The 9506-nt window shown below is 41.0% G+C and overlaps 1 long non-coding RNA gene across 1 annotated transcript; it reads right to left on the bottom strand.

Annotated features, from left to right (window-relative positions):
* Positions 1-1510: 1510 nt before the first annotated feature.
* Positions 1511-3578, bottom strand: LOC139356884 (uncharacterized). Its single transcript, XR_011609381.1, has 3 exons — positions 3383-3578; positions 1874-1909; positions 1511-1537 (listed from the first exon to the last, which is right to left on the bottom strand). It is a non-coding gene; the product is annotated as an uncharacterized lncRNA (long non-coding RNA).
* Positions 3579-9506: the final 5928 nt, after the last annotated feature.

Genomic DNA, 9506 nt, shown 5'->3' with positions numbered 1-9506 from the left:
AAGAGCATAAATGTCTGAGCTCTCCTTCACTGATTGGGGTGGCGGCTGGTGAGGGAAGTGGCACCAGCAAGGCTTGCCAAGCCGACAGTCTTAAACCTTGCAGCCTCTGAATATGTCACCTTTAATACCTCGTACCGGCATCGGGAGTTCATTGACTTTCCTTCTCAGTCACCGTCTTCAAGCTGCTCTAGTCCAGCTCTATGTGACACAGAGTCTGCTTCTACACCGAGGAGGAGCCCGCCCCACACCCAGACTCCTCCAGGCCAAGCACCACTTTGGAGCATGGGAGGGGGAAGGGAGGGGAGGCTCTTGAGGTCTGGGGATGCACAGGCAGTGCAGAGGGAGCACAGGCCCTGCTGTGGGAGTCAGAGGCTTAGGGGTAGGGTTCTGAATGGGATTCCATTGCCTCCGGTTTAAGGCCAGCTCCTCCTCTGACCAGCTGTGTGAACAAGCCCACTGTGCCCTCTGTTACCAGGGGTCATGAGAGTGCCTACTCCAAGGGAATGTGGTCAGGATGAAATGAGACATTGACTCCAAAGTGCAAAGCCTGGTGCTTAATAACTGCTCCATTGTTGCTGTAAATGAGCTTGGAGATATATCCTTGTCCCAAGCTTCTCTTCTACCATGTTCTTAACAACACTTTGAACAGATGGCATCACCCCGGTTGACAGATGAGGAATCCAAGACTGGAGCAGAGAAGGAGACTGCCCAAGGCCACATGCAGTCCCATGGTAGAAGACAGAGTTTCCAGCCCCAGGCAGACTCATCCACCCGTCCTGCTCTCTCCCCAGGCTGAAAAAGGCTGCCATCTCTCAGTAGTTCTCAGCATATTCTTCTCAAATGGCATCTTGATCCACATCCCCTGAGGTTGCACATTGGCAGAGGAAACTTGCAGTCAGGGCCTGTCTCCATCAGAGCAGGTGCATGGGCCTCTCAGTTCAGAAGGAAGTTGGGCTCAGATGGTTCCAGAGGCTCCAGATGACTCCAGGAGCCTTTAAGGGCTCAGAGCTAAAATCTGGCCGTGGCCTGACTCCTGCATCTGCCCTTGAAACTTAACACAACTCCAGAGGACAGACTTCTGGGCCAAGGAGAGCTCAGGGTGACTCAGGGCTTCAGATACGTTTTCAATGGAAAGGCCAGGAAGAAACGATGTCAGAGGGAAGCCTACACGGCTTTGCCTGTGTGCTGAGAATGATAATATCACTAACGGCTGACTCTTACCAAGCCCTTAGTCTGTGCAAACCACTGTGCTGTGAACACTTGGTGTGTACTTTCCCACCATCACAGCCCATTGAGATAGATTCAACTTGTATGCCCATTTAACAGACGAGGAAGCTGAGGCCTGCCCAAGGGCTCAAATCCAGGGCCAGAAGGAGGTGAAGCTGGGATTGAAACCCAGGCCCATCGTCCTGAGGATGAACTGTCACTTTCTTACTTAAGCACCTAACAGAGATGTCAGTTGGAACTTCCTCATGGTGAGTGGCAGCAAATTGAATCTGGAGTCCACTGGGGAGGACACCCATTTTCTGGAGAGCTCCTGAGTCCCGAGGATGACCAGAGGTGAGCTCAGGAGGGCATAAAGGGGTCGGGGTCCACCACTGATTCCCTTCCCTACCCTCAAGAGCTCTTCCTTCATCTTAAAAGGCAGGAGGAGCCTGGGTTCAGCACCTCAGTGACCTCTCCTGACTCAGCCCATGGGTACAGATGCAAAGGGAAGGATCTGGAGTGTGTGCCTTGGGGACAGGGCAGCCTAGCAGTTAGGATCACTGGCACTGGAGTCTCATGGAACCGAGTTTGAGCTCCAGCTCTGTGATTTACAAGCTGTGCATCGTTAAACAAGTTACCTTACCTCTCTGTGCCCACATTTCCTCACCTGTGAAATGGCATTGAGGATATCTGTAAGGAATTACTAACAAGGAAATTAAACAAATAGAGCTAATATTGAATAAGGAAATAAAAACAAATAGAGCTAATATTATAAAATGTGTACTTTATAAGGAAATTATTAAATAAGGAAATAAAAACAAATAGAGCTAATATTATAAAACGTGCACGTTGTGCCAGGCAATATTCCGAATGCTTTAAACTGAATTAGTAGATGCTGAGATATGGATGGCAATACAGACAGGCTGGAGCCATGGTCTATCCTCTGAAAAACTGTGCCAAAATGAAGGGACAGTACTTAGAGCAGGCCAGGAATATCCCAAAATCAGCATTTCTCCACGTGTGGTCTGCACATAACCTTTCACCAGAGTCACCTGGGAAGAGAAGGGCAGTGGTAAGGTGGGAGGTGTCTACCTGAATTACAGATTCCTTGGCCCTATCTGATACAGAATCAGAATCACTGGGACCTAGGGATCAGCATTTTGAATAGACACATCGACTCTTGGCCAGGTGATTCTCAAGCCTCCTGAAGATTTGGACTCAGGGACTGAGTGTGCAATGAAAGTCGTTATGAGTTTATATCACAAATTTCAAGGTCAAACAGCTAAAGCCCTGGATTCTAGAGCAAGCCCTGCCACAAACAAGCCACGGCACCATGAAGGCATCCGTATTCTCTTGTCTCAGTTTTTCTGCACATGTAACAGGGATTCTGCTCCCCACACCGCCCAGCTCATGGGACACACGAGTGTGAAGGTGCTGGTGACTGTGGGTATGGGCTGGTAACTGTGCAGGAGGCCCCGAGTCACCCTGACCCAAGATTTAATTCTAGCTCTGCTGTTGATGTCATTTTAATTTCCTTGTTGTTTCTTTTATTATATTTTAAAATTATTATTATTATTATTATTATTACTATTATTGAGATAGAGTCTCACTCTGTTGCCAGACTGGAGTGTAGTGGCACAATCTCAGCTCACTGCAAATCTGCACCTCCCAGCTTCAAGCAATTCCCCTGCCTCATTGTCCTGAGTAGCTGGGACTACAGGCACGCACCACCATGCCTGGCTCATTTTTTGTATTTTAGTAGAGACGGGGTTTCACCACGTTGGCCAGGATGGTCTCAATCGCCCAACTTTGTGATCCACCCGCCTCAGCCTCCCAAAATGCTGGGATTACAGGTGTGAGCCACTGTACCCGGCCAAAATTATTTTTAGTGGTTGCCTTGGAGATTACAATGAACAGAGTAGTTTAAAACAATTTAGCTCAGATTAATACCAATTTCATTTCAATAGTATATAAAAACTTTGCTCTCAGGAAGCTCCATTACCTCTCCCTTCCTTTGTGCTATTATTGTCATGCAAATTATCTTCATATGTTAGAATCCAACCAATAGAGATTTATAATTACTGCATTGTTTCAGTTCTTCAAAATCAGATATGAGAATAAAAGGGTTACATGAAATACATTTACATTGTTTTTTACACTTACTATTTAGAGATACCTTTTATATCCACCTTTTACAGATATCTTTACTGGTGCTCTTGTTTTCTTCCTGTGGATTCCAGTTACTGTTCTTTCAAAGTCCTTTCATTTCAGCCTGACGTACTCTCTTTGGTACTCCTTGTAGAGCGTCTCTGCTAGTGACAGATTCTCTCCATATTTGCTTATCTGGAACATCCTAATCTCTCCTTCTGTTTTGAAAGATAGTTTCCCTGGATATAGAATTCTTCTTTTTATGTTAATACAAATGAGTTGATTATTATAACTTTAAATGAAGTAATAAGGGTATGTTTTTAAATTCCCAATTTTAATTTTCAATATGGTGTATATTGATAGATATGACCCACCCACATTGACTAAAGGTCATCAGTGATTTTTTTTAATTTGGTGCCTTCTCTTTTTTAATTAATTATTTATTTTTTATTTTACTTTAAGTTCTGGGATACATGTGCCGAATGTGCAGGTTTGTTACATAGGTATACATGTGCCATGGTGGTTTGCTGCACCTATTAACCTGTCATCTAGGTTTTAAGCCCCATATGCATTTATCTACAGCCATCTGAGCTTCAACAAAACTGACAAAAACAAGCAATGGGGAAAGGATTCCCTATTCAATAAATGGTGCTGGGAAAACTGGCTAGCCATATGCAGAAAACAGAAACTAGACCCCTTCCTTTCACCTTATACAAAAATTAACTCAAGATGGATTAAAGACTTAAACATAAAATCTAAAACCATAAAATCCCTAGAAGAGAACCTAGGCAATATCATTCAGGACATAGGCATGGGGAAAGACTTCATGGATATAGAATTTGTGATTCACTTATTTTTTTCTTTGAGCACTTTGTATCTGTTACCCCACTGCCCTGTGGCCTCTACGGTTTCTGATGAGAAGTGCCAGTATTAATCTTATGGAGACTTTCTCATATGTAAGCAGGAGTCATTTCTCTCCTGCTGCTTTCAAGATACTCTCTTTGTCTTGGTCTTTTTGACAATTTGACTATGTGGGTCTAGGGTGTATTTCTTTGCATTTATCCTACATGGAGTTTTTTGAGCTTCTTAGGTTTATAGGTTGATGTTTTCTTTAAATTTGGGGAATTTGCAGCCATTATTTCTTAACAACTTCTGTTTTTTCTCTCTTTCCTCTCATTCTGGAAGTCCCATTATGTGTATGTTGGTATGCTTGATAGTGCCATATAAGCTTCTGAGCTTCTGTTGTTTTTCTTCTTTCTTTCATTCTATCTATTCCTCAGAATGAGCAATCTCTATTACTTATTTTCACGTTCACTGTTTTTTTTTCTTCTGCTAACTCACATTTATTATTGAGTCACTATTGAAATTTCCATTTCAGTTATTGTAGCTTCCAGCTTCAGGATTTCCATTTGATTATTTTAAAATGTAATTTCTATCTCACTATTTGGAGAAATATTGTTTGCAGACTGTCCTCTAATTATTTGGACATGGTTTCTTTTTGTTGTCTGGACATATTTATAATAGCTGTCTTAAAGTCTTTGTTTAGTAAGTCCAAACTCTGAGTCTTCTCAAGGATAGTTTCTATTGACTGCTTTTAAAACAAACAAACAAACAAACAAACCTGCATGTGGGTTGTATTCTGTTTCTTTGCATGCCTTATAAAATTTTTCTGTCGAAAACTGGACATATTAAATAATCTAATGGGGCAACATATGAAATCAGATTTCTAATGCCCTTCTTGGACTTTGCCGTTGCTGTTCCTGCTGCTGCTTCTTTGTTTAGTGGCTTTCTTGAACTTTGTCATTAAAGTCTGTATTTCTTATTATGTGTGGTGGCTGAATTCTCCACTCAGGTAACTTAGTGGTCTATGATTCGACAGAGATTTCCTCAAATACCTTTCTTCAATAATCTCTCACTCTTTGCCAAAAGGCCCTATGTGATTTCAGGACACACTATCCACATTCTAGTAGTTTTACAATTCTGCCTTGGTCTCACACTTTCTGCTTGCACAGGGCCTCAAGGTCAGCAGAGATGAAAGATGAGAGTTTTCATGGGTCTTTGCTGGGTGTAGGCTCAGCCCTGGACATGCACAAGGCCTTCTGGAGCCCCAGAAATATGTTGACACTTTTCAATGCCCCCTACCTATGGATATTTAACTTTTCCAGATCCTCCTTTGAAGTTTCTTGGCTAGCATATCATTTGCTTCAACTGGTATTACTGTCTCCTCAGCTGTGAGGATAAACAATTTCTGCTGATTTTTTTAACAAACATCCTGAAGATAGGGCTTTCACCAGTGAGTGACCTCTGAGTTAGGTCAAATAATAAGCCTTATAATGGGGCTTATCCAGTGAGCTATTTCCAGACAGGGAAAATGATGGCAGTTCTCTGGGTCTTTGGAGGAGCACCCAAACTGGTCTTTCCTCTCCAGCAGCTGCTATGCTGCTGGCTCTCACAGCTACTGTGGCTGCTAAGTTGTTCCTTTTCAAGGCTACTGCACAGGAGGAGCAGAATAGGGCAAGTTAAACCACCACAGAACTCTCTGTTCTTACTGAGATTCAGTAGTTGTTCTTGAACAGATGCTCCTTGGATTGTTGCAAGACTTTGATTAATTTCCAGACTTTCTGAAAAAGTTGATTTTGACAATTTTACCAGTGTTCTTGTTTCTTTCATAGAGAAGCAGAATGTTTAAAGGCCCTTCCTCTGCCATTCCAGAATTCCTACCTTAAAGGCAGCTATTTGTGCTATTATTTTTATAATAGCTTTATTGATGTGTAATTCACCCATCATAAAAATCACCCATTTACAATGAACAATTCAATGGTATTTAGTATATCACAGATATGTGCAACCATTACGACAATCAGTTTTAGAACATTTTTATCACCTCATAAAGAAATCCCATACCCTTTAGCTATCAAACCTTTATTCCTCCATCCCCCAAGCCCGAAATAACTACCAATATATTATGTGTCTCTATAGATTTCCATCTTCTTGACATTTTATATAATGGAATCATGTAATATGTGGTCTTTTGTATCTAGCTTCTTTTACTTAGCATAATGTTTTCAAAGTTTCTTCAAGTTGTAACATGTATTAATACGTCATTACTTTTTATGTTCAAATAATGTTCTTTTCTATGGTTAAACATTTTGTTTATCCATTAGTCAGTTAATGGGCATTTGGGTTGTATCCACCTTTTGGCTATTATGGGTAGTGCCACTGTAAGCATTTGTGTACAAGTTCTTGTGTGGACATATGTTTTCATTTATCTTGGGCTCATATTGAGGAGTAAAACTGGTAGGTTTTATGGTAACTCTATGTTTAACACTCTCATGAATTGCCAGACTGTTTTCCAAAATGGCTACACCTTCTACATTTCCACCAGCAGTGTATAAGAATTTCAGTTTCTCCACATCGTTGCCAACACTTGTACACTTTTTAGATTCATCTGACTTTTCTAGTAGGTATGAAGTAGTATCTCATTGTGGTATAGAATTGCATTTCCCTGATGACTAATGATGTGGGGCACCTTTTCATGTGCTTACTGGCTATTTGTATATCTTCTTTGGATAGATATATATTCAAATCCTTTGCCCATTTTAATTGAATTATTTGTATTTTTATTGTTGAGTTATAAGAGTTATTTATATAATCTGTCCCAGATATATGTTTAGCAAATCTGTCACATATATATCTGTCATAGATACATGCTTAGCAAACACATAAGGTATATGTTTAACAAACACATTGTCCCAGTCTTTGGCTTGTCTTTTAAGTTTCTTGGCAGTATCCCTTGAAGTACAAATGTTTTTAATTTTTATTGAGTTCAGTTTACCTATTTTGCTTTAATAACTATGCTTTAGGTGTCATATCTAAGAATTCATTGCCAACTCTGTGGTCATGTGGATTTACCTGTATGTATTCTTCTAAGAGTTGTATAGGTTTAAGCTCTTAATTATGCATGAGCCATTTTGAGTTATTTTTCATATATAGCATAGGGTACAAGTTCAACTTCATTCCTTTGCAGATGGCTATCCAGTTGTCACAGTACCATTTGTTGAAAAACAGTTCTTTCCCTCATTGATTTGTCTCAGCATGCTTGTCAGAAATTAGTTGACTACAGACCACATGGGTTTACGTATTAGTCAGTTCTCACACTGCTATAAGGACATACCCAAGACTGGGTAATTTATAAAGAAAAAAAGGTTTAATGGATTCACAGTTCCACGTGGCTGGGGAGGCCCGAATGCAAAGGAAGAGCAAAGGCATGCCTTACATGGCAGCAGTCAAGAGAGCGTGTTCAAGGGAACTGCCCTTTATAAAACCATCAGATCTCATGAGACTTATTCGCTATCATGGGAACAGCACAGGAAAAACCCATCCCCATGAGTCAATTACCTCCTACCAGGTCCTTCCCACAACATGTGGGGATCATGGGAGCTACAATTCAAGATGAGATTTGGGTGGGGACTCAGTCAAACCATATCAGTTCATTGCTGGATTCTCAATTCTCCTCCATTAATCTACGTGTCCTTATGCCAGTTCCATGCTGTCTTTATTACCATTGTAATGTAATAAGTTTTAACATCAGAAAATGTCAGTTCTCCTGCTTGTTCCTCTTTTCCAAGATTGTTTTGGCTATTCTGGGCCACTTGCAATTCCATATGTATTCTAGGATCAGGTTGTTAATTGTTACAAAGAAGTCAACTGAGATGCTAACAGAGATTGTATATAATCTACAGATCAATTTGAAAGTATTGCCATCTTAACAGTATTGAGATTTCTAATACATGGATACATGGATATGGAATGTTTTTTCATCAATTTATATCTCCTTTAATTTCCTTAAAAAATGTTTTGTAATTTTCAGAGTATGGGTTTCACACTTTTGTTAAATGTATTCCTAAATGTTTTATTCTCTTTGATACTGCTGTAAACAATTTTTGATGCTGTTATAAACATAATTGTTTTCTAAATTTTATTTTTGGGTTGTTCATTGCAAGTATATAGAAATATAATTGATTTTCATATATTAATCTTGTATCCTGTAATCTTGTGAACTCATTTATTAGTTCTAGCAAACATGTACTGGATTTCTTAGGACTTTCTATTTACAAGATCATGTCAGCTCTAATTAAAGATAACTTTTTCTTTTCCAATCTGGATTTTTTTTTTTTTTTTTTTTTTTTGAGGCGGAGTCTCGCTCTGTCGCCCAGGCTGGAGTGCAGTGGCGCGATCTCGGCTCACTGCAAGCTCCGCCTCCCGGGTTCCCGCCATTCTCCTGCCTCAGCCTCCCGAGTAGCTGGGACTACAGGCGCCCGCCACCGCGCCCGGCTAATTTTTTTTGTATTTTTAGTGGAGACGGGGTTTCATTGTGTTAGCCAGGATGGTCTCGATCTCCTGACCTCGTGATCCGCCCGCCTCGGCCTCCCAAAGTGCTGGGATTACAGGCTTGAGCCACCGCGCCCGGCCTGGATTTCTTTTATTTATTTTTCTTGCCTCATTATCTTGGCTAGAACTTCTAGTTCAATGTTGAATAGAAGTGGGTATGCCCATAGTCACCCTGGGGTGACTGTGGTTTTTGCAAGACTCTCTTTAGATCTCTCTTTCTCTGAGTATACCCAGTTCCTAAGCTCCACTGATTGTTAGCCGATTGCTCTTCATTTTCAACAAAACCCTGGAGCAGAAATTGCTTCACAGGCAAATTCCAGTCAAATTTAGACTTCTTTCAAGGTATAGTTCCAAATCAGCATCTGAGATTTATTCTGCCCCCAGGAGGGGTTTTCCCACCTGTCTCTTCCCCTAATTCTCTCTGGCAAAATAGCTGGACCCCATTTTAACCTATGTCTCCAATTAATCTACCAATCTCTTCTCAGTTGCCTTTCACCACAACTTCTACTGATTTTGACAATTCCCTTAGACTTGAACTTCCCCACACTCTTTTGCAAATGAAGTCAGTGCTTCGGAAATTTACTTGGTGCTTTCTATTCTTTGCCTAGCTTCCACCCCTGAGCAAAATCTCTCAGCCTCAGCTCTGGTGCTGAGGTTGGGGACAATGACATTCATCTCTCTCAGTGACATTCCCTCTTTAGGATCTGGGTGTTTAGTAGACAAAGCAAGAGCAACACCAGGTGTCTTGGGCTCATCTCTCT

Source organism: Macaca nemestrina, chromosome 1 (genome assembly GCF_043159975.1).
Source record: "Macaca nemestrina isolate mMacNem1 chromosome 1, mMacNem.hap1, whole genome shotgun sequence".
NCBI lineage: Eukaryota > Metazoa > Chordata > Mammalia > Primates > Cercopithecidae > Macaca > Macaca nemestrina.
This window is presented reverse-complemented; position numbering and strand designations above follow the sequence as displayed.